Source organism: Rhinoderma darwinii, unplaced genomic scaffold (genome assembly GCF_050947455.1).
Source record: "Rhinoderma darwinii isolate aRhiDar2 unplaced genomic scaffold, aRhiDar2.hap1 Scaffold_3387, whole genome shotgun sequence".
NCBI lineage: Eukaryota > Metazoa > Chordata > Amphibia > Anura > Rhinodermatidae > Rhinoderma > Rhinoderma darwinii.
In genome coordinates, this window is record NW_027463426.1 from 1 (window position 1) to 17400 (window position 17400).

At 41.9% G+C, this 17400-nt stretch overlaps 86 pseudogenes; all 86 read left to right on the top strand.

Moving 5' to 3' along the window:
• The first annotated feature begins 159 nt into the window (after nucleotides 1–159).
• On the top strand, nucleotides 160–278 carry LOC142705085 (5S ribosomal RNA; annotated as a pseudogene).
• Nucleotides 279–345: 67 nt separating this feature from the next.
• LOC142705668 (5S ribosomal RNA) lies at nucleotides 346–464 on the top strand (annotated as a pseudogene).
• A 67-nt stretch (nucleotides 465–531) lies between these two features.
• LOC142705105 (5S ribosomal RNA) lies at nucleotides 532–650 on the top strand (annotated as a pseudogene).
• A 68-nt stretch (nucleotides 651–718) lies between these two features.
• LOC142705528 (5S ribosomal RNA) lies at nucleotides 719–837 on the top strand (annotated as a pseudogene).
• A 67-nt stretch (nucleotides 838–904) lies between these two features.
• Nucleotides 905–1023, top strand: LOC142705721 (5S ribosomal RNA; annotated as a pseudogene).
• Nucleotides 1024–1090: 67 nt separating this feature from the next.
• LOC142705288 (5S ribosomal RNA) lies at nucleotides 1091–1209 on the top strand (annotated as a pseudogene).
• Nucleotides 1210–1276: 67 nt separating this feature from the next.
• On the top strand, nucleotides 1277–1395 carry LOC142704926 (5S ribosomal RNA; annotated as a pseudogene).
• A 67-nt stretch (nucleotides 1396–1462) lies between these two features.
• On the top strand, nucleotides 1463–1581 carry LOC142705635 (5S ribosomal RNA; annotated as a pseudogene).
• A 67-nt stretch (nucleotides 1582–1648) lies between these two features.
• LOC142705067 (5S ribosomal RNA) lies at nucleotides 1649–1767 on the top strand (annotated as a pseudogene).
• A 67-nt stretch (nucleotides 1768–1834) lies between these two features.
• LOC142705493 (5S ribosomal RNA) lies at nucleotides 1835–1953 on the top strand (annotated as a pseudogene).
• Nucleotides 1954–2020: 67 nt separating this feature from the next.
• LOC142705421 (5S ribosomal RNA) lies at nucleotides 2021–2139 on the top strand (annotated as a pseudogene).
• A 67-nt stretch (nucleotides 2140–2206) lies between these two features.
• Nucleotides 2207–2325, top strand: LOC142705726 (5S ribosomal RNA; annotated as a pseudogene).
• Nucleotides 2326–2392: 67 nt separating this feature from the next.
• Nucleotides 2393–2511, top strand: LOC142705609 (5S ribosomal RNA; annotated as a pseudogene).
• Nucleotides 2512–2578: 67 nt separating this feature from the next.
• On the top strand, nucleotides 2579–2697 carry LOC142704867 (5S ribosomal RNA; annotated as a pseudogene).
• Nucleotides 2698–2764: 67 nt separating this feature from the next.
• On the top strand, nucleotides 2765–2882 carry LOC142705049 (5S ribosomal RNA; annotated as a pseudogene).
• A 67-nt stretch (nucleotides 2883–2949) lies between these two features.
• LOC142704879 (5S ribosomal RNA) lies at nucleotides 2950–3068 on the top strand (annotated as a pseudogene).
• A 67-nt stretch (nucleotides 3069–3135) lies between these two features.
• LOC142704892 (5S ribosomal RNA) lies at nucleotides 3136–3254 on the top strand (annotated as a pseudogene).
• A 67-nt stretch (nucleotides 3255–3321) lies between these two features.
• Nucleotides 3322–3440, top strand: LOC142704886 (5S ribosomal RNA; annotated as a pseudogene).
• Nucleotides 3441–3507: 67 nt separating this feature from the next.
• LOC142705193 (5S ribosomal RNA) lies at nucleotides 3508–3626 on the top strand (annotated as a pseudogene).
• A 67-nt stretch (nucleotides 3627–3693) lies between these two features.
• Nucleotides 3694–3812, top strand: LOC142704914 (5S ribosomal RNA; annotated as a pseudogene).
• Nucleotides 3813–3879: 67 nt separating this feature from the next.
• LOC142705310 (5S ribosomal RNA) lies at nucleotides 3880–3998 on the top strand (annotated as a pseudogene).
• Nucleotides 3999–4065: 67 nt separating this feature from the next.
• Nucleotides 4066–4184, top strand: LOC142705198 (5S ribosomal RNA; annotated as a pseudogene).
• A 67-nt stretch (nucleotides 4185–4251) lies between these two features.
• On the top strand, nucleotides 4252–4370 carry LOC142705028 (5S ribosomal RNA; annotated as a pseudogene).
• A 67-nt stretch (nucleotides 4371–4437) lies between these two features.
• Nucleotides 4438–4556, top strand: LOC142705200 (5S ribosomal RNA; annotated as a pseudogene).
• Nucleotides 4557–4623: 67 nt separating this feature from the next.
• LOC142704883 (5S ribosomal RNA) lies at nucleotides 4624–4742 on the top strand (annotated as a pseudogene).
• A 67-nt stretch (nucleotides 4743–4809) lies between these two features.
• On the top strand, nucleotides 4810–4928 carry LOC142705529 (5S ribosomal RNA; annotated as a pseudogene).
• A 67-nt stretch (nucleotides 4929–4995) lies between these two features.
• On the top strand, nucleotides 4996–5114 carry LOC142705103 (5S ribosomal RNA; annotated as a pseudogene).
• A 67-nt stretch (nucleotides 5115–5181) lies between these two features.
• On the top strand, nucleotides 5182–5300 carry LOC142705176 (5S ribosomal RNA; annotated as a pseudogene).
• Nucleotides 5301–5367: 67 nt separating this feature from the next.
• Nucleotides 5368–5486, top strand: LOC142705680 (5S ribosomal RNA; annotated as a pseudogene).
• A 67-nt stretch (nucleotides 5487–5553) lies between these two features.
• Nucleotides 5554–5672, top strand: LOC142705638 (5S ribosomal RNA; annotated as a pseudogene).
• Nucleotides 5673–5739: 67 nt separating this feature from the next.
• LOC142704904 (5S ribosomal RNA) lies at nucleotides 5740–5858 on the top strand (annotated as a pseudogene).
• Nucleotides 5859–5925: 67 nt separating this feature from the next.
• LOC142705050 (5S ribosomal RNA) lies at nucleotides 5926–6044 on the top strand (annotated as a pseudogene).
• Nucleotides 6045–6111: 67 nt separating this feature from the next.
• LOC142705564 (5S ribosomal RNA) lies at nucleotides 6112–6230 on the top strand (annotated as a pseudogene).
• A 67-nt stretch (nucleotides 6231–6297) lies between these two features.
• Nucleotides 6298–6416, top strand: LOC142705569 (5S ribosomal RNA; annotated as a pseudogene).
• Nucleotides 6417–6669: 253 nt separating this feature from the next.
• Nucleotides 6670–6788, top strand: LOC142705040 (5S ribosomal RNA; annotated as a pseudogene).
• A 67-nt stretch (nucleotides 6789–6855) lies between these two features.
• LOC142704916 (5S ribosomal RNA) lies at nucleotides 6856–6974 on the top strand (annotated as a pseudogene).
• A 67-nt stretch (nucleotides 6975–7041) lies between these two features.
• Nucleotides 7042–7160, top strand: LOC142704956 (5S ribosomal RNA; annotated as a pseudogene).
• Nucleotides 7161–7230: 70 nt separating this feature from the next.
• Nucleotides 7231–7349, top strand: LOC142705699 (5S ribosomal RNA; annotated as a pseudogene).
• A 67-nt stretch (nucleotides 7350–7416) lies between these two features.
• Nucleotides 7417–7535, top strand: LOC142705598 (5S ribosomal RNA; annotated as a pseudogene).
• A 67-nt stretch (nucleotides 7536–7602) lies between these two features.
• LOC142704885 (5S ribosomal RNA) lies at nucleotides 7603–7721 on the top strand (annotated as a pseudogene).
• Nucleotides 7722–7788: 67 nt separating this feature from the next.
• On the top strand, nucleotides 7789–7907 carry LOC142705362 (5S ribosomal RNA; annotated as a pseudogene).
• Nucleotides 7908–8160: 253 nt separating this feature from the next.
• Nucleotides 8161–8279, top strand: LOC142705312 (5S ribosomal RNA; annotated as a pseudogene).
• Nucleotides 8280–8346: 67 nt separating this feature from the next.
• On the top strand, nucleotides 8347–8465 carry LOC142705474 (5S ribosomal RNA; annotated as a pseudogene).
• A 67-nt stretch (nucleotides 8466–8532) lies between these two features.
• Nucleotides 8533–8651, top strand: LOC142705382 (5S ribosomal RNA; annotated as a pseudogene).
• Nucleotides 8652–8718: 67 nt separating this feature from the next.
• Nucleotides 8719–8837, top strand: LOC142705273 (5S ribosomal RNA; annotated as a pseudogene).
• A 67-nt stretch (nucleotides 8838–8904) lies between these two features.
• LOC142705303 (5S ribosomal RNA) lies at nucleotides 8905–9023 on the top strand (annotated as a pseudogene).
• A 67-nt stretch (nucleotides 9024–9090) lies between these two features.
• LOC142704929 (5S ribosomal RNA) lies at nucleotides 9091–9209 on the top strand (annotated as a pseudogene).
• A 67-nt stretch (nucleotides 9210–9276) lies between these two features.
• LOC142704941 (5S ribosomal RNA) lies at nucleotides 9277–9395 on the top strand (annotated as a pseudogene).
• A 67-nt stretch (nucleotides 9396–9462) lies between these two features.
• Nucleotides 9463–9581, top strand: LOC142705177 (5S ribosomal RNA; annotated as a pseudogene).
• Nucleotides 9582–9648: 67 nt separating this feature from the next.
• On the top strand, nucleotides 9649–9767 carry LOC142705681 (5S ribosomal RNA; annotated as a pseudogene).
• Nucleotides 9768–10019: 252 nt separating this feature from the next.
• LOC142704953 (5S ribosomal RNA) lies at nucleotides 10020–10138 on the top strand (annotated as a pseudogene).
• Nucleotides 10139–10205: 67 nt separating this feature from the next.
• On the top strand, nucleotides 10206–10324 carry LOC142705051 (5S ribosomal RNA; annotated as a pseudogene).
• Nucleotides 10325–10391: 67 nt separating this feature from the next.
• On the top strand, nucleotides 10392–10510 carry LOC142705565 (5S ribosomal RNA; annotated as a pseudogene).
• A 67-nt stretch (nucleotides 10511–10577) lies between these two features.
• Nucleotides 10578–10696, top strand: LOC142705570 (5S ribosomal RNA; annotated as a pseudogene).
• A 253-nt stretch (nucleotides 10697–10949) lies between these two features.
• On the top strand, nucleotides 10950–11068 carry LOC142705041 (5S ribosomal RNA; annotated as a pseudogene).
• A 67-nt stretch (nucleotides 11069–11135) lies between these two features.
• Nucleotides 11136–11254, top strand: LOC142704965 (5S ribosomal RNA; annotated as a pseudogene).
• Nucleotides 11255–11321: 67 nt separating this feature from the next.
• Nucleotides 11322–11440, top strand: LOC142704958 (5S ribosomal RNA; annotated as a pseudogene).
• Nucleotides 11441–11510: 70 nt separating this feature from the next.
• On the top strand, nucleotides 11511–11629 carry LOC142705701 (5S ribosomal RNA; annotated as a pseudogene).
• A 67-nt stretch (nucleotides 11630–11696) lies between these two features.
• LOC142705610 (5S ribosomal RNA) lies at nucleotides 11697–11815 on the top strand (annotated as a pseudogene).
• A 67-nt stretch (nucleotides 11816–11882) lies between these two features.
• Nucleotides 11883–12001, top strand: LOC142704977 (5S ribosomal RNA; annotated as a pseudogene).
• Nucleotides 12002–12068: 67 nt separating this feature from the next.
• Nucleotides 12069–12187, top strand: LOC142705363 (5S ribosomal RNA; annotated as a pseudogene).
• Nucleotides 12188–12440: 253 nt separating this feature from the next.
• Nucleotides 12441–12559, top strand: LOC142705313 (5S ribosomal RNA; annotated as a pseudogene).
• Nucleotides 12560–12626: 67 nt separating this feature from the next.
• Nucleotides 12627–12745, top strand: LOC142705476 (5S ribosomal RNA; annotated as a pseudogene).
• A 67-nt stretch (nucleotides 12746–12812) lies between these two features.
• LOC142705383 (5S ribosomal RNA) lies at nucleotides 12813–12931 on the top strand (annotated as a pseudogene).
• A 67-nt stretch (nucleotides 12932–12998) lies between these two features.
• On the top strand, nucleotides 12999–13117 carry LOC142705274 (5S ribosomal RNA; annotated as a pseudogene).
• A 67-nt stretch (nucleotides 13118–13184) lies between these two features.
• On the top strand, nucleotides 13185–13303 carry LOC142705315 (5S ribosomal RNA; annotated as a pseudogene).
• Nucleotides 13304–13370: 67 nt separating this feature from the next.
• On the top strand, nucleotides 13371–13489 carry LOC142704989 (5S ribosomal RNA; annotated as a pseudogene).
• Nucleotides 13490–13556: 67 nt separating this feature from the next.
• LOC142705314 (5S ribosomal RNA) lies at nucleotides 13557–13675 on the top strand (annotated as a pseudogene).
• A 66-nt stretch (nucleotides 13676–13741) lies between these two features.
• Nucleotides 13742–13860, top strand: LOC142704887 (5S ribosomal RNA; annotated as a pseudogene).
• A 67-nt stretch (nucleotides 13861–13927) lies between these two features.
• LOC142705194 (5S ribosomal RNA) lies at nucleotides 13928–14046 on the top strand (annotated as a pseudogene).
• Nucleotides 14047–14113: 67 nt separating this feature from the next.
• On the top strand, nucleotides 14114–14232 carry LOC142704915 (5S ribosomal RNA; annotated as a pseudogene).
• A 67-nt stretch (nucleotides 14233–14299) lies between these two features.
• On the top strand, nucleotides 14300–14418 carry LOC142705316 (5S ribosomal RNA; annotated as a pseudogene).
• Nucleotides 14419–14485: 67 nt separating this feature from the next.
• LOC142705202 (5S ribosomal RNA) lies at nucleotides 14486–14604 on the top strand (annotated as a pseudogene).
• A 67-nt stretch (nucleotides 14605–14671) lies between these two features.
• Nucleotides 14672–14790, top strand: LOC142705574 (5S ribosomal RNA; annotated as a pseudogene).
• A 67-nt stretch (nucleotides 14791–14857) lies between these two features.
• Nucleotides 14858–14976, top strand: LOC142705425 (5S ribosomal RNA; annotated as a pseudogene).
• A 253-nt stretch (nucleotides 14977–15229) lies between these two features.
• LOC142705003 (5S ribosomal RNA) lies at nucleotides 15230–15348 on the top strand (annotated as a pseudogene).
• A 67-nt stretch (nucleotides 15349–15415) lies between these two features.
• On the top strand, nucleotides 15416–15534 carry LOC142705682 (5S ribosomal RNA; annotated as a pseudogene).
• Nucleotides 15535–15601: 67 nt separating this feature from the next.
• Nucleotides 15602–15720, top strand: LOC142705015 (5S ribosomal RNA; annotated as a pseudogene).
• A 67-nt stretch (nucleotides 15721–15787) lies between these two features.
• On the top strand, nucleotides 15788–15906 carry LOC142705027 (5S ribosomal RNA; annotated as a pseudogene).
• Nucleotides 15907–15973: 67 nt separating this feature from the next.
• LOC142705683 (5S ribosomal RNA) lies at nucleotides 15974–16092 on the top strand (annotated as a pseudogene).
• A 67-nt stretch (nucleotides 16093–16159) lies between these two features.
• LOC142705265 (5S ribosomal RNA) lies at nucleotides 16160–16278 on the top strand (annotated as a pseudogene).
• A 67-nt stretch (nucleotides 16279–16345) lies between these two features.
• LOC142705485 (5S ribosomal RNA) lies at nucleotides 16346–16464 on the top strand (annotated as a pseudogene).
• Nucleotides 16465–16531: 67 nt separating this feature from the next.
• Nucleotides 16532–16650, top strand: LOC142705188 (5S ribosomal RNA; annotated as a pseudogene).
• A 67-nt stretch (nucleotides 16651–16717) lies between these two features.
• On the top strand, nucleotides 16718–16836 carry LOC142705504 (5S ribosomal RNA; annotated as a pseudogene).
• Nucleotides 16837–17089: 253 nt separating this feature from the next.
• Nucleotides 17090–17208, top strand: LOC142705643 (5S ribosomal RNA; annotated as a pseudogene).
• Nucleotides 17209–17275: 67 nt separating this feature from the next.
• LOC142705653 (5S ribosomal RNA) lies at nucleotides 17276–17394 on the top strand (annotated as a pseudogene).
• Nucleotides 17395–17400: the final 6 nt, after the last annotated feature.

The following is a 17400-nucleotide window of genomic DNA, read 5'->3' on the forward strand; positions in this document are numbered from 1 at the left end:
CTGCTCTCGTCAGAATCGCAGAAGTTACACAGCTTAAGGCCTCGCTAGTACCAGTGTGGGAGACTGTCTGGGAATCCGTGGTGCGGTTGAATTCTTATTATGTCGTTTAGATTTTGTTTCACAATCGATTAAAAAGGACTATGGATTAAAGCATTTAATGTCAATGGCCATTCTAAGCTGAATGTCCCTGCTCTCGTCAGATCGCAGAAGTTACTCAGCTTAAGGCCTCGCTAGTACCAGTGTGGGAGACTGTCTGTGAATCCGTGGTGCGGTTGCCTTTTTATTATGTTGTTTAGATTTTGTTTCACAATAGATTAAATAGGACTATGGATTAAGGCTTTTAATGTCAATGGCCATTCTAAGCTGAATGTGCCTGCTCTCGTCAGATCGCAGAAGTTACACAGCTTAAAGCCTCGCTAGTACCAGTGTGGGAGACTGTCTGGGAATCCGTGGTGCGGTTGACTTTTTATTATGTCGCTTAGATTTTGTTTCACAATCGATTAAAAAGGACTATGGATTAAAGCATTTAATGTCAATGGCTATTCTAAGCTGAATGTGCCTGCTCTCGTTAGATCGCAGAAGTTACACAGCTTAACGCCTCGCTAGTACCAGTGTGGGAGACTGTCTGGGAATCCGTGGTGCGGTTGACTTTTTATTATGTCGTTTAGATTTTGTTTCCCAATAGATTAAATAGGACTATGGATTAAAAAAATTTAACGTCAATGGCCATTCTAAGCTGAATGTGCCTGCTCTCGTCAGATCGCAGAAGTTACACAGCTTAAGGCCTCGCTAGTACCAGTGTGGGAGACTGTCTGGGAATCCGTGGTGCGGTTGAATTTTTATTATGTCGTTTAGATTTTGTTTCACAATCGATTAAAAAGGACTGTGGATTAAAGCATTTATTGTCAATGGCCATTCTAAGCTGAATGTGCCTGCTCTCGTCAGATCGCAGAAGTTACACAGCTTAAGGCCTCGCTAGTACCAGTGTGGGAGACTGTCTGGGAATCCGTGGTGCGGTTGACTTTTTATTATGTCGTTTAGATTTTGTTTCACAATCGATTAAATAGGACTATGGATTAAAGCATTTAACGTCAATGGCCATTCTAAGCTGAATGTGCCTGCTCTCGTCAGAACGCAGAAGTTACACAGCTTAAGGCCTCGCTAGTACCAGTGTGGGAGACTGTCTGGGAATCCGTGGTGCGGTTGATTTTTTATTATGTTGTTTAGCTTTTGTTTCACAATAGATTAAATAGGACTATGGATTAAGGCTTTTAATGTCAATGGCCATTCTAAGCTGAATGTGCCTGCTCTCGTCAGATCGCAGAAGTTACTCAGCTTAAGGCCTCGCTAGTACCAGTGTGGGAGACTGTATGGGAATCCATGGTGCGGTTGACTTTTTATTATGTCGTTTAGATTTTGTTTCACAATCGATTAAAAAGGACTATGGATTAAAGCATTTAACGTCAATGGCCATTCTAAGCTGAATGTGCCTGCTCTCGTCAGATCGCAGAAGTTACACAGCTTAAGGCCTCGCTAGTACTAGTGTGGGGGACTGTCTGGGAATCCGTGGTGCGGTTGACTTTTTATTATGTCGTTTAGATTTTGTTTCACAATCGATTAAAAAGGACTATGGATTAAAGCATTTAATGTCAATGGCCATTCTAAGCTGAATGTGCCTGCTCTCGTCAGATCGCAGAAGTTACATAGCTTAAGGCCTCGCTAGTACCAGTGTGGGAGACTGTCTGGGAATCCGAGGTGTGGTTGAATTTTTATTATGTCGTTTAGATTTTGTTTCACAATCGATTAAAAAGGACTATGGATTAAAGCATTTAATGTCAATGGCCATTCTAAGCTGAATGTGCCTGCTCTCGTCAGATCGCTGAAGTTACACAGCTTAAGGCCTCGCTAGTACCAGTGTGGGAGACTGTCTGGGAATCCGTGGTGCGGTTGACTTTTTATTATGTCGTTTAGATTTTGTTTCACAATAGATTAAATAGGACTATGGATTAAAGCATTTAACGTCAATGGCCATTCTAAGCTGAATGTGCCTGCTCTCGTCAGAACGCAGAAGTTACACAGCTTAAGGCCTCGCTAGTACCAGTGTGGGAGACTGTCTGGGAATCCGTGGTGCGGTTGAATTTTTATTATGTCGTTTAGATTTTGTTTCACAATCGATTAAAAAGGACTATGGATTAAAGCATTTAATGTCAATGGCCATTCTAAGCTGAATGTGCCTGTTCTCGTCAGATCGCAGAAGTTACACAGCTTAAGGCCTCGCTAGTACCAGTGTGGGAGACTGTCTGGGAATCCGTGGTGCGGTTGAATTTTTATTATGTCGTTTAGATTTAGTTTCACAATCGATTAAAAAGGACTATGGATTAAAGCATTTAATGTCAAAGGCCATTCTAAGCTGAATGTGCCTGCTCTCGTCAGATCGCAGAAGTTACACAGCTTAAGGCCTCGCTAGTACCAGTGTGGGAGACTGTCTGGGAATCCGTGGTGCAGTTGACTTTTTATTATGTCGTTTAGATTTTGTTTCACAATCGATTAAAAAGGACTATGGATTAAAGCATTTAATGTCAATGGCCATTCTAAGCTGAATGTGCCTGCTCTCGTCAGATCGCAGAAGTTACACAGCTTAAGGCCTCGCTAGTACCAGTGTGGGAGACTGTCTGGGAATCCGTGGTGCGGTTGACTTTTTATTATGTCGTTTAGATTTTGTTTCACAATAGATTAAATAGGACTATGGATTAAAGCATTTAACGTCAATGGCCATTCTAAGCTGAATGTGCCTGCTCTCGTCAGAACGCAGAAGTTACACAGCTTAAGGCCTGGTAGTACCAGTGTGGGAGACTGTCTGGGAATCCGTGGTGCAGTTGAATTTTTATTATGTTGTTTAGATTTTGTTTCACAATAGATTAAATAGGACTATGGATTAAGGCTTTTGATGTCAATGGCCATTCTAAGCTGAATGTGCCTGCTCTCGTCAGATCGCAGAAGTTACACAGCTTAAGGCCTCGCTAGTACCAGTGTGGGAGACTGTCTGGGAATCCGTGGTGCGGTTGACTTTTTATTATGTCGTTTAGATTTTGTTTCACAATAGATTAAATAGGACTATGGATTAAGGCTTTTAATGTCAATGGCCATTCTAAGCTGAATGTGCCTGCTCTCGTCAGATCGCAGAAGTTACACAGCTTAAGGCCTCGCTAGTACCAGTGTGGGAGACTGTCTGGGAATCCGTGGTGCGGTTGACTTTTTATTATGTTGTTTAGATTTTGTTTCACAATAGATTAAATAGGACTATGGATTAAAGCATTTAACGTCAATGGCCATTCTAAGCTGAATGTGCCTGCTCTCGTCAGATCGCAGAAGTTACACAGCTTAAGGCCTTGCTAGTACCAGTGTGGGAGACTGTCTGGGAATCCGTGGTGCGGTTGAATTTTTATTATGTCGTTTAGATTTTGTTTCACAATCGATTAAAAAGGACTATGGATTAAAGCATTTAATGTCAATGGCCATTCTAAGCAGAATGTGCCTGCTCTCGTTAGATCGCAGAAGTTACACAGCTTAACGCCTCGCTAGTACCAGTGTGGGAGACTGTCTGGGAATCCGTGGTGCGGTTGACTTTTTATTATGTCGTTTAGATTTTGTTTCACAATAGATTAAATAGGACTATGGATTAAAGGATTTAACGTCAATGGCCATTCTAAGCTGAATGTGCCTGCTCTCGTCAGAACGCAGAAGTTACACAGCTTAAGGCCTCGCTAGTACCAGTGTGGGAGACTGTCTGGGAATTCGTGGTGAGGTTGAATTTTTATTATGTCGTTTAGATTTTGTTTCACAATCGATTAAAAAGGACTATGGATTAAAGCATTTAATGTCAATGGCCATTCTAAGCTGAATGTCCCTGCTCTCGTCAGATCGCAGAAGTTACACAGCTTAAGGCCTCGCTAGTACCAGTGTGGGAGACTGTCTGGGAATCCGTGGTGCGGTTGACTTTTTATTATGTCGTTTAGATTTTGTTTCACAATAGATTAAATAGGACTATGGATTAAAGGATTTAACGTCAATGGCCATTCTAAGCTGAATGTGCCTGCTCTCGTCAGATCACAGAAGTTACACAGCTTAAGTCCTCGCTAGTACCAGTGTGGGAGACTGTCTGGGAATCCGTGGTGCGGTTGAATTTTTATTATGTCGTTTAGATTTTGTTTCACAATCGATTAAAAAGGACTATGGATTAAAGCATTTAATGTCAATGGCCATTCTAAGCTGAATGTCCCTGCTCTCGTCAGATCGCAGAAGTTACACAGCTTAAGGCCTCGCTAGTACCAGTGTGGGAGACTGTCTGGGAATCCATGGTGTGGTTGACTTTTTATTATGTCGTATAGATTTTGTTTCACAATAGATTAAATAGGACTATGGATTAAAGGATTTAACGTCAATGGCCATTCTAAGCTGAATGTGCCTGCTCTCGTCAGATCACAGAAGTTACACAGCTTAAGTCCTCGCTAGTACCAGTGTGGGAGACTGTCTGGGAATCCGTGGTGCGGTTGAATTTTTATTATGTCGTTTAGATTTTGTTTCACAATCGATTAAAAAGGACTATGGATTAAAGCATTTAATGTCAATGGCCATTCTAAGCTGAATGTCCCTGCTCTCGTCAGATCGCAGAAGTTACACAGCTTAAGGCCTCGCTAGTACCAGTGTGGGAGACTGTCTGGGAATCCATGGTGCGGTTGACTTTTTATTATGTCGTTTAGATTTTGTTTCACAATCGATTAAAAAGGACTATGGATTAAAGCATTTATTGTCAATGGCCATTCTAAGCTGAATGTGCCTGCTCTCGTCAGATCGCAGAAGTTACACAGCTTAAGGCCTCGCTAGTACCAGTGTGGGAGACTGTCTGGGAATCCGTGGTGCGGTTGAATTTTTATTATGTTGTTTAGATTTTGTTTCACAATCGATTAAAAAGGACTATGGATTAAAGCATTTAATGTTAATGGCCATTCTAAGCTGAATGTGCCTGCTCTCGTTAGATCGCAGAAGTTACACAGCTTAACGCCTCGCTAGTACCAGTGTGGGAGACTGTCTGGGAATCCGTGGTGCGGTTGACTTTTTATTATGTCGTTTAGATTTTGTTTCACAATAGATTAAATAGGACTATGGATTAAAGCATTTAACGTCAATGGCCATTCTTAGCTGAATGTGCCTGCTCTCATCAGATCGCAGAAGTTACACAGCTTAAGGAATCGCTAGTACCAGTGTGGGAGACTGTCTGGGAATCCGTGGTGCGGTTGACTTTTTATTATGTCGTTTAGATTTTGTTTCACAATCGATTAAAAAGGACTATGGATTAAAGCATTTAATGTCAATGGCCATTCTAAGCTGAATGTCCCTGCTCTCGTCAGATCGCAGAAGTTACACAGCTTAAGGCCTAGCTAGTACCAGTGTGGGAGACTGTCTGGGAATCCGTGGTGCGGTTGACTTTTTATTATGTCGTTTAGATTTTGTTTCACAATCGATTAAAAAGGACTATGGATTAAAGCATTTAATGTCAATGGCCATTCTAAGCTGAATGTGCCTGCTCTCGTCAGATCGCAGAAGTTACACAGCTTAAGGCCTCGCTAGTACCAGTGTGGGAGACTGTCTGGGGATCCGTGGTGCGGTTGACTTTTTATTATGTCGTTTAGATTTTGTTTCACAATTGATTAAAAAGGACTATGGATTAAAGCATTTAATGTCAATGGCCATTCTAAGCTGAATGTGCCTGCTCTCGTCAGATCGCAGAAGTTACACAGCTTAAGGCCTCGCTAGTACCAGTGTGGGAGACTGTCTGGGAATCCGTGGTGCGGTTGACTTTTTATTATGTCGTTTAGATTTTGTTTCACAATAGATTAAATAGGACTATGGATTAAAGCATTTAACGTCAATGGCCATTCTAAGCTGAATGTGCCTGCTCTCGTCAGAACGCAGAAGTTACACAGCTTAATGCCTCGCTAGTACCAGTGTGGGAGACTGTCTGGGAATCCGTGGTGCGGTTGAATTTTTATTATGTCGTTTAGATTTTGTTTCACAATCGATTAAAAAGGACTATGGATTAAAGCTTTTAATGTCAATGGCCATTCTAAGCTGAATGTCCCTGCTCTCGTCAGATCGCTGAAGTTACACAGCTTAAGGCCTCGCTAGTACTAGTGTGGGAGACTGTCTGGGAATCCGTGGTGCGGTTGACTTTTTATTATGTCGTTTAGATTTTGTTTCACAATCGATTAAAAAGGACTATGGACTAAAGCATTTAATGTCAATGGCCATTCTAAGCTGAATGTGCCTGCTCTCGTCAGACCGCAGAAGTTACACAGCTTAAGGCCTCGCTAGTACCAGTGTGGGAGACTGTCTGGGAATCCGTGGTGCGGTTGCCTTCTTATTATGTCGTTTAGATTTTGTTTCACAATAGATTAAATAGGACTATGGATTAAAGCATTTGACGTCAATGGCAATTCTAAGCCGAATGTCCCTGCTCTCGTCAGAATGCAGAAGTTACACAGCTTAAGTCCTCGCTAGTACTAGTGTGGGAGACTGTCTGGGAATCCGTGGTGCGGTTGACTTTTTATTATGTCGTTTAGATTTTGTTTCACAATCGATTAAAAAGGACTATGGATTAAAGCATTTAATGTCAATGGCCATTCTAAGCTGAATGTGCCTGCTCTCGTCAGATCGCAGACGTTACACAGCTTAAGGCCTCGCTAGTATCAGTGTGGGAGACTGTCTGGGAATCTGTGGTGCGGTTGACTTTTTATTATGTCGTTTAGATTTTGTTCCACAATCGATTAAAAAGTACTATGGATTAAAGCATTTAATGTCAATGGCCATTCTAAGCTGAATGTGCCTGCTCTCGTCAGATCGCAGAAGTTACACAGCTTAAGGCCTCGCTAGTACCAGTGTGGGAGACTGTCTGGGAATCCGTGGTGCGGTTGACTTTTTATTATGTCGTTTAGATTTTGTTTCACAATAGATTAAATAGGACTATGGATTAAAGCACTTAACGTCAATGGCCATTCTAAGCTGAATGTGCCTGCTCTGGTCAGAACGCTGAAGTTACACAGCTTAAGGCCTCGCTAGTACCAGTGTGGGAGACTGTCTGGGAATCCGTGGTGCGGTTGACTTTTTATTATGTCGTTTAGATTTTGTTTCACAATCGATTAAAAAGGACTATGGATTAAAGCATTTTTTGAAGTCAATGGCCATTCTAAGCTGAATGTGCCTGCTCTCGTCAAATCGCAGAAGTTACACAGCTTAAGGCCTCGCTAGTACCAGTGTGGGAGACTGTCTGGGAATCCGTGGTGCGGTTGACTTTTTATTATGTTGTTTAGATTTTGTTTCACAATCGATTAAAAAGGACTATGGATTAAAGCATTTAATGTCAATGGCCATTCTAAGCTGAATGTGCCTGCTCTCGTCAGATCGCAGAAATTACACAGCTTAAGGCCTCGCTAGTACCAGTGTGGGAGACTGTCTGGGAATCCGTGGTGCGGTTGACTTTTTATTATGTCGTTTAGATTTTGTTTCACAATAGATTAAATAGGACTATGGATTAAAGCATTTAATGTCAATGGCCATTCTAAGCTGAATGTGCCTGCTCTCGTCAGATCGCAGAAGTTACACAGCTTAAGGCCTCGCTAGTACCAGTGTGGGAGACTGTCTGGGATTCCGTGGTGCGGTTGACTTTTTATTATGTCGTTTAGATTTTGTTTCACAATCGATTAAAAAGGACTATGGATTAAAGCATTTAATGTCAATGGCCATTCTAAGCTGAATGTCCCTGCTCTCGTCAGATCGCAGAAGTTACACAGCTTAAGGCCTCGCTAGTACCAGTGTGGGAGACTGTCTGGGAATCCGTGGTGCAGTTGACTTTTTATTATGTTGTTTAGATTTTGTTTCACAATAGATTAAATAGGACTATGGATTAAAGCTTTTAATGTCAATGGCCATTCTAAGCTGAATGTGCCTGCTCTCGTCAGATCGCAGAAGTTACACAGCTTAACACCTCGCTAGTACCAGTGTGGGAGACTGTCTTGGAATCCGTGGTGCGGTTGAATTTTTATTATGTCGTTTAGATTTTGTTTCACAATCGATTAAAAAGGACTATGGATTAAAGCTTTAAATGTCAATGGCCATTCTAAGCTGAATGTCCCTGCTCTCGTCAGATCGCAGAAGTTACACAGCTTAAGGCCTCGCTAGTACCAGTGTGGGAGACTGTCTGGGAATCCGTGGTGCGGTTGACTTTTTATTATGTCGTTTAGATTTTGTTTCACAATCGATTAAAAAGGACTATGGATTAAAGCATTTAATGTCAATGGCCATTCTAAGCTGAATGTGCCTGCTCTCGTCAGATCGCAGACGTTACACAGCTTAAGGCCTCGCTAGTACCAGTGTGGGAGACTGTCTGGGAATCCGTGGTGCGGTTGACTTTTTATTATGTCGTTTAGATTTTGTTTCACAATAGATTAAATAGGACTATGGATTAAAGCATTTAACGTAAATGGCCATTCTAAGCTGAATGTGCCTGCTCTCGTCAGAACGCAGAAATTACACAGCTTAAGGCCTCGCTAGTACCAGTGTGGGAGACTGTCTGGGAATCCGTGGTGCGGTTGACTTTTTATTATGTCGTTTAGATTTTGTTTCACAATCGATTAAAAAGGACTATGGATTAAAGCATTTAATGTCAATGGCCATTCTAAGCTGAATGTGCCTGCTCTCGTCAGATCGCAGAAGTTACACAGCTTAAGGCCTCGCTAGTACCAGTGTGGGAGACTGTCTGGGAATCCGTGGTGCAGTTGACTTGTTATTATGTCGTTTAGATTTAGTTTCACAATCGATTAAATAGGACTATGGATTAAAGCATTTAACGTCAATGGCCATTCTAAGCTGAATGTGCCTGCTCTCGTCAGAACGCAGAAGTTACACAGCTTAAGGCCTCGCTAGTACCAGTGTGGGAGACTGTCTGGGAATCCGTGGTGCGGTTGACTTTTTATTATGTTGTTTAGCTTTTGTTTCACAATAGATTAAATAGGACTATGGATTAAGGCTTTTAATGTCAATGGCCATTCTAAGCTGAATGTGCCTGCTCTCGTCAGATCGCAGAAGTTACACAGCTTAAGGCCTCGCTAGTACCAGTGTGGGAGACTGTCTGGGAATCCGTGGTGCGGTTGACTTTTTATTATGTTGTTTAGATTTTGTTTCACAATAGATTAAAAAGGACTATGGATTAAGGCTTTTAATGTCAATGGCCATTCTAAGCTGAATGTGCCTGCTCTCGTCAGATCGCAGAAGTTACACAGCTTAAGGCCTCGCTAGTACCAGTGTGGGAGACTGTCTGGGAATCCGTGGTGCGGTTGACTTTTTATTATGTCGTTTAGATTTTGTTTCACAATAGATTAAATAGGACTATGGATTAAAGCATTTAACGTCAATGGCCATTCTTAGCTGAATGTGCCTGCTCTCATCAGATCGCAGAAGTTACACAGCTTAAGGAATCGCTAGTACCAGTGTGGGAGACTGTCTGGGAATCCGTGGTGCGGTTGACTTTTTATTATGTCGTTTAGATTTTGTTTCACAATCGATTAAAAAGGACTATGGATTAAAGCATTTAATGTCAATGGCCATTCTAAGCTGAATGTCCCTGCTCTCGTCAGATCGCAGAAGTTACACAGCTTAAGGCCTAGCTAGTACCAGTGTGGGAGACTGTCTGGGAATCCGTGGTGCGGTTGACTTTTTATTATGTCGTTTAGATTTTGTTTCACAATCGATTAAAAAGGACTATGGATTAAAGCATTTAATGTCAATGGCCATTCTAAGCTGAATGTGCCTGCTCTCGTCAGATCGCAGAAGTTACACAGCTTAAACCTCGCTAGTACCAGTGTGGGAGACTGTCTGGGAATTCGTGGTGAGGTTGAATTTTTATTATGTCGTTTAGATTTTGTTTCACAATCGATTAAAAAGGACTATGGATTAAAGCATTTAATGTCAATGGCCATTCTAAGCTGAATGTGCCTGCTCTCGTCAGATCGCAGAAGTTACACAGCTTAAGGCCTCGCTAGTACCAGTGTGGGAGACTGTCTGGGAATCCGTGGTGCGGTTGACTTTTTATTATGTCGTTTAGATTTTGTTTCACAATAGATTAAATAGGACTATGGATTAAAGCATTTAACGTCAATGGCCATTCTAAGCTGAATGTGCCTGCTCTCGTCAGAACGCAGAAGTTACACAGCTTAATGCCTCGCTAGTACCAGTGTGGGAGACTGTCTGGGAATCCGTGGTGCGGTTGAATTTTTATTATGTCGTTTAGATTTTGTTTCACAATCGATTAAAAAGGACTATGGATTAAAGCTTTTAATGTCAATGGCCATTCTAAGCTGAATGTCCCTGCTCTCGTCAGATCGCTGAAGTTACACAGCTTAAGGCCTCGCTAGTACTAGTGTGGGAGACTGTCTGGGAATCCGTGGTGCGGTTGACTTTTTATTATGTCGTTTAGATTTTGTTTCACAATCGATTAAAAAGGACTATGGACTAAAGCATTTAATGTCAATGGCCATTCTAAGCTGAATGTGCCTGCTCTCGTCAGACCGCAGAAGTTACACAGCTTAAGGCCTCGCTAGTACCAGTGTGGGAGACTGTCTGGGAATCCGTGGTGCGGTTGCCTTTTTATTATGTCGTTTAGATTTTGTTTCACAATAGATTAAATAGGACTATGGATTAAAGCATTTGACGTCAATGGCAATTCTAAGCCGAATGTCCCTGCTCTCGTCAGAATGCAGAAGTTACACAGCTTAAGTCCTCGCTAGTACTAGTGTGGGAGACTGTCTGGGAATCCGTGGTGCGGTTGACTTTTTATTATGTCGTTTAGATTTTGTTTCACAATCGATTAAAAAGGACTATGGATTAAAGCATTTAATGTCAATGGCCATTCTAAGCTGAATGTGCCTGCTCTCGTCAGATCGCAGACGTTACACAGCTTAAGGCCTCGCTAGTATCAGTGTGGGAGACTGTCTGGGAATCTGTGGTGCGGTTGACTTTTTATTATGTCGTTTAGATTTTGTTCCACAATCGATTAAAAAGTACTATGGATTAAAGCATTTAATGTCAATGGCCATTCTAAGCTGAATGTGCCTGCTCTCGTCAGATCGCAGAAGTTACACAGCTTAAGGCCTCGCTAGTACCAGTGTGGGAGACTGTCTGGGAATCCGTGGTGCGGTTGACTTTTTATTATGTCGTTTAGATTTTGTTTCACAATAGATTAAATAGGACTATGGATTAAAGCACTTAACGTCAATGGCCATTCTAAGCTGAATGTGCCTGCTCTGGTCAGAACGCTGAAGTTACACAGCTTAAGGCCTCGCTAGTACCAGTGTGGGAGACTGTCTGGGAATCCGTGGTGCGGTTGACTTTTTATTATGTCGTTTAGATTTTGTTTCACAATCGATTAAAAAGGACTATGGATTAAAGCATTTTTTGAAGTCAATGGCCATTCTAAGCTGAATGTGCCTGCTCTCGTCAAATCGCAGAAGTTACACAGCTTAAGGCCTCGCTAGTACCAGTGTGGGAGACTGTCTGGGAATCCGTGGTGCGGTTGACTTTTTATTATGTTGTTTAGATTTTGTTTCACAATCGATTAAAAAGGACTATGGATTAAAGCATTTAATGTCAATGGCCATTCTAAGCTGAATGTGCCTGCTCTCGTCAGATCGCAGAAATTACACAGCTTAAGGCCTCGCTAGTACCAGTGTGGGAGACTGTCTGGGAATCCGTGGTGCGGTTGACTTTTTATTATGTCGTTTAGATTTTGTTTCACAATAGATTAAATAGGACTATGGATTAAAGCATTTAATGTCAATGGCCATTCTAAGCTGAATGTGCCTGCTCTCGTCAGATCGCAGAAGTTACACAGCTTAAGGCCTCGCTAGTACCAGTGTGGGAGACTGTCTGGGAATCCGTGGTGCGGTTGACTTTTTATTATGTCGTTTAGATTTTGTTTCACAATCGATTAAAAAGGACTATGGATTAAAGCATTTAATGTCAATGGCCATTCTAAGCTGAATGTCCCTGCTCTCGTCAGATCGCAGAAGTTACACAGCTTAAGGCCTCGCTAGTACCAGTGTGGGAGACTGTCTGGGAATCCGTGGTGCAGTTGACTTTTTATTATGTTGTTTAGATTTTGTTTCACAATAGATTAAATAGGACTATGGATTAAAGCTTTTAATGTCAATGGCCATTCTAAGCTGAATGTGCCTGCTCTCGTCAGATCGCAGAAGTTACACAGCTTAACACCTCGCTAGTACCAGTGTGGGAGACTGTCTTGGAATCCGTGGTGCGGTTGAATTTTTATTATGTCGTTTAGATTTTGTTTCACAATCGATTAAAAAGGACTATGGATTAAAGCTTTAAATGTCAATGGCCATTCTAAGCTGAATGTCCCTGCTCTCGTCAGATCGCAGAAGTTACACAGCTTAAGGCCTCGCTAGTACCAGTGTGGGAGACTGTCTGGGAATCCGTGGTGCGGTTGACTTTTTATTATGTCGTTTAGATTTTGTTTCACAATCGATTAAAAAGGACTATGGATTAAAGCATTTAATGTCAATGGCCATTCTAAGCTGAATGTGCCTGCTCTCGTCAGATCGCAGACGTTACACAGCTTAAGGCCTCGCTAGTACCAGTGTGGGAGACTGTCTGGGAATCCGTGGTGCGGTTGACTTTTTATTATGTCGTTTAGATTTTGTTTCACAATAGATTAAATAGGACTATGGATTAAAGCATTTAACGTAAATGGCCATTCTAAGCTGAATGTGCCTGCTCTCGTCAGAACGCAGAAATTACACAGCTTAAGGCCTCGCTAGTACCAGTGTGGGAGACTGTCTGGGAATCCGTGGTGCGGTTGACTTTTTATTATGTCGTTTAGATTTTGTTTCACAATCGATTAAAAAGGACTATGGATTAAAGCATTTAATGTCAATGGCCATTCTAAGCTGAATGTGCCTGCTCTCGTCAGATCGCAGAAGTTACACAGCTTAAGGCCTCGCTAGTACCAGTGTGGGAGACTGTCTGGGAATCCGTGGTGCAGTTGACTTGTTATTATGTCGTTTAGATTTAGTTTCACAATCGATTAAATAGGACTATGGATTAAAGCATTTAACGTCAATGGCCATTCTAAGCTGAATGTGCCTGCTCTCGTCAGAACGCAGAAGTTACACAGCTTAAGGCCTCGCTAGTACCAGTGTGGGAGACTGTCTGGGAATCCGTGGTGCGGTTGACTTTTTATTATGTTGTTTAGCTTTTGTTTCACAATAGATTAAATAGGACTATGGATTAAGGCTTTTAATGTCAATGGCCATTCTAAGCTGAATGTGCCTGCTCTCGTCAGATCGCAGAAGTTACACAGCTTAAGGCCTCGCTAGTACCAGTGTGGGAGACTGTCTGGGAATCCGTGGTGCGGTTGACTTTTTATTATGTTGTTTAGATTTTGTTTCACAATAGATTAAATAGGACTATGGATTAAGGCTTTTAATGTCAATGGCCATTCTAAGCTGAATGTCCCTGCTCTCGTCAGATCGCAGAAGTTACACAGCTTAAGGCCTCGCTAGTACCAGTGTGGGAGACTGTCTGGGAATCCGTGGTGCGGTTGACTTTTTATTATGTTGTTTAGATTTTGTTTCACAATAGATTAAATAGGACTATGGATTAAGCTTTTAATGTCAATGGCCATTCTAAGCTGAATGTGCCTGCTCTCGTCAGATCGCAGAAGTTACACAGCTTAAGGCCTTGCTAGTACCAGTGTGGGAGACTGTCTGGGAATCCGTGGTGCGGTTGAATTTTTATTATGTCGTTTAGATTTTGTTTCACAATCGATTAAAAAGGACTATGGATTAAAGCATTTAATGTCAATGGCCATTCTAAGCAGAATGTGCCTGCTCTCGTTAGATCGCAGAAGTTACACAGCTTAACGCCTCGCTAGTACCAGTGTGGGAGACTGTCTGGGAATCCGTGGTGCGGTTGACTTTTTATTATGTCGTTTAGATTTTGTTTCACAATAGATTAAATAGGACTATGGATTAAAGGATTTAACGTCAATGGCCATTCTAAGCTGAATGTGCCTGCTCTCGTCAGAACGCAGAAGTTACACAGCTTAAGGCCTCGCTAGTACCAGTGTGGGAGACTGTCTGGGAATTCGTGGTGAGGTTGAATTTTTATTATGTCGTTTAGATTTTGTTTCACAATCGATTAAAAAGGACTATGGATTAAAGCATTTAATGTCAATGGCCATTCTAAGCTGAATGTCCCTGCTCTCGTCAGATCGCAGAAGTTACACAGCTTAAGGCCTCGCTAGTACCAGTGTGGGAGACTGTCTGGGAATCCGTGGTGCGGTTGACTTTTTATTATGTCGTTTAGATTTTGTTTCACAATAGATTAAATAGGACTATGGATTAAAGGATTTAACGTCAATGGCCATTCTAAGCTGAATGTGCCTGCTCTCGTCAGATCACAGAAGTTACACAGCTTAAGTCCTCGCTAGTACCAGTGTGGGAGACTGTCTGGGAATCCGTGGTGCGGTTGAATTTTTATTATGTCGTTTAGATTTTGTTTCACAATCGATTAAAAAGGACTATGGATTAAGGCTTTTAATGTCAATGGCCATTCTAAGCTGAATGTGCCTGCTCTCGTCAGATCGCAGAAGTTACACAGCTTAAGGCCTCGCTAGTACCAGTGTGGGAGACTATCTGGGAATCCGTGGTGCGGTTGACTTTTTATTATGTTGTTTAGATTTTGTTTCACAATAGATTAAATAGGACTATGGATTAAGGCTTTTAATGGCAATGGCCATTCTAAGCTGAATGTGCCTGCTCTCGTCAGATCGCAGAAGTTACACAGCTTAAGGCCTCGTTAGTACCAGTGTGGGAGACTGTCTGGGAATCCGTGGTGCGGTTGACTTTTTATTATGTCGTTTAGATTTTGTTTCACAATCGATTAAAAAGGACTATGGATTAAAGCATTTAATGTCTATGGCCATTCTAAGCTGAATGTGCCTGCTCTCGTTAGATCGTAGAAGTTACACAGCTTAACGCTTCGCTAGTACTAGTGTGGGAGACTGTCTGGGAATCCGTGGTGTGGTTGACTTTTTATTATGTCGTTTAGATTTTGTTTCACAATAGATTAAATAGGACTATGGATTAACGCATTTAACGTCAATGGCCATTCTAAGCTGAATGTGCCTGCTCTCGTCAGATCGCAGAAGTTACACAGCTTAAGGCCTCGCTAGTACCAGTGTGGGAGACTGTCTGGGAATCCGTGGTGCGGTTGACTTTTTATTATGTCGTTTAGATTTTGTTTCACAATAGATTAAATATGACTATGGATTAAAGCATTTAACGTCAATGGCCATTCTAAGCTGAATGTGCCTGCTCTCGTCAGAACGCAGAAGTTACACAGCTTAAGGCCTCGCTAGTACCAGCGTTGGAGACTGTCTGGGAATCCGTGGTGCAGTTGAATTTTTATTATGTCGTTTAGATTTTGTTTCACAATCGATTAAAAAGGACTATGGATTAAAGCATTTATTGTCAATGGCCATTCTAAGCTGAATGTGCCTGCTCTCGTCAGATCGCAGAAGTTACACAGCTTAAGGCCTCGCTAGTACCAGTGTGGGAGACTGTCTGGGAATCCGTGGTGCGGTTGACTTTTTATTATGTCGTTTAGATTTTGTTTCACAATCGATTAAAAAGGACTATGGATTAAAGCATTTATTGTCAATGGCCATTCTAAGCTGAATGTGCCTGCTCTCGTCAGATCGCAGAAGTTACACAGCTTAAGGCCTCGCTAGTACCAGTGTGGGAGACTGTCTGGGAATCCGTGGTGCGGTTGACTTTTTATTATGTCGTTTAGATTTTGTTTCACAATAGATTAAATATGACTATGGATTAAAGCATTTAACGTCAATGGCCATTCTAAGCTGAATGTGCCTGCTCTCGTCAGAACGCAGAAGTTACACAGCTTAAGGCCTCGCTAGTACCAGCGTTGGAGACTGTCTGGGAATCCGTGGTGCAGTTGAATTTTTATTATGTCGTTTAGATTTTGTTTCACAATCGATTAAAAAGGACTATGGATTAAAGCATTTAATGTCAATGGCCATTCTAAGCTGAATGTCCCTGCTCTCGTCAGATCGCAGAAGTTACACAGCTTAAGGCCTCGCTAGTACCAGTGTGGGAGACTGTCCGGGAATCCGTGGTGCCGTTGACTTTTTATTATGTTGTTTAGATTTTGTTTCACAATAAATTAAATAGGACTATGGATTAAGGCTTTTAATGTCAATGGCCATTCTAAGCTGAATGTCCCTGTTCTCGTCAGATCGCAGAAGTTACACAGCTTAAGGCCTCGCTAGTACCAGTGTGGGAGACTGTCTGGGAATCCGTGGTGCGGTTGACTTTTTATTATGTTGTTTAGATTTTGTTTCACAATCGATTAAAAAGGACTATGGATTAAAGCATTTAATGTCTATGGCCATTCTAAGCTGAATGTGCCTGCTCTCGTCAGATCGCAGAAGTTACACAGCTTAAAGCCTCGCTAGTACCAGTGTGGGAGACTGTCTGGGAATCCGTGGTGCGGCTGACTTTTTATTATGTCGTTTAGATTTTGTTTCACAATAGATTAAATAGGACTATGGATTAAAGCATTTGATGTCAATGGCCATTCTAAGCTGAATGTGCCTGCTCTCGTCAGATCGCAGAAGTTACACAGCTTAAGGCCTCGCTAGTACCAGTGTGGGAGACTGTCTGGGAATCGGTGGTGCGGTTGACTTTTTATTATGTCGTTTAGATTTTGTTTCACAATCGATTAAAGTAGACTATGGATTAAAGCATTTAATGTCAATGGCCATTCTAAGCTGAATGTGCCTGCTCTCGTCAGATCGCAGAACTTACACAGCTTAAGGCATCGCTAGTACCAGTGTGGGAGACTGTCTGGGAATCCGTGGTGCGGTTGAGTTTTTATTATGTCGTTTAGATTTTGTTTCACAATAGATTAAATAGGACTATGGATTAAAGCATTTAACGTCAATGGCCATTCTAAGCTGAATGTGCCTGCTCTCGTCAGAACGCAGAAGTTACACAGCTTAAGGCCTCGCTAGTACCAGCGTTGGAGACTGTCTGGGAATCCGTGGTGCGGTTGAATTTTTATTATGTCGTTTAGATTTTGTTTCACAATCGATTAAAAAGGACTATGGATTAAAGCATTTAATGTCAATGGCCATTCTAAGCTGAATGTCCCTGCTCTCGTCAGATCGCAGAAGTTACACAGCTTAAGGCCTCGCTAGTACCAGTGTGGGAGACTGTCTGGGAATCCGTGGTGCGGTTAACTTTTTAT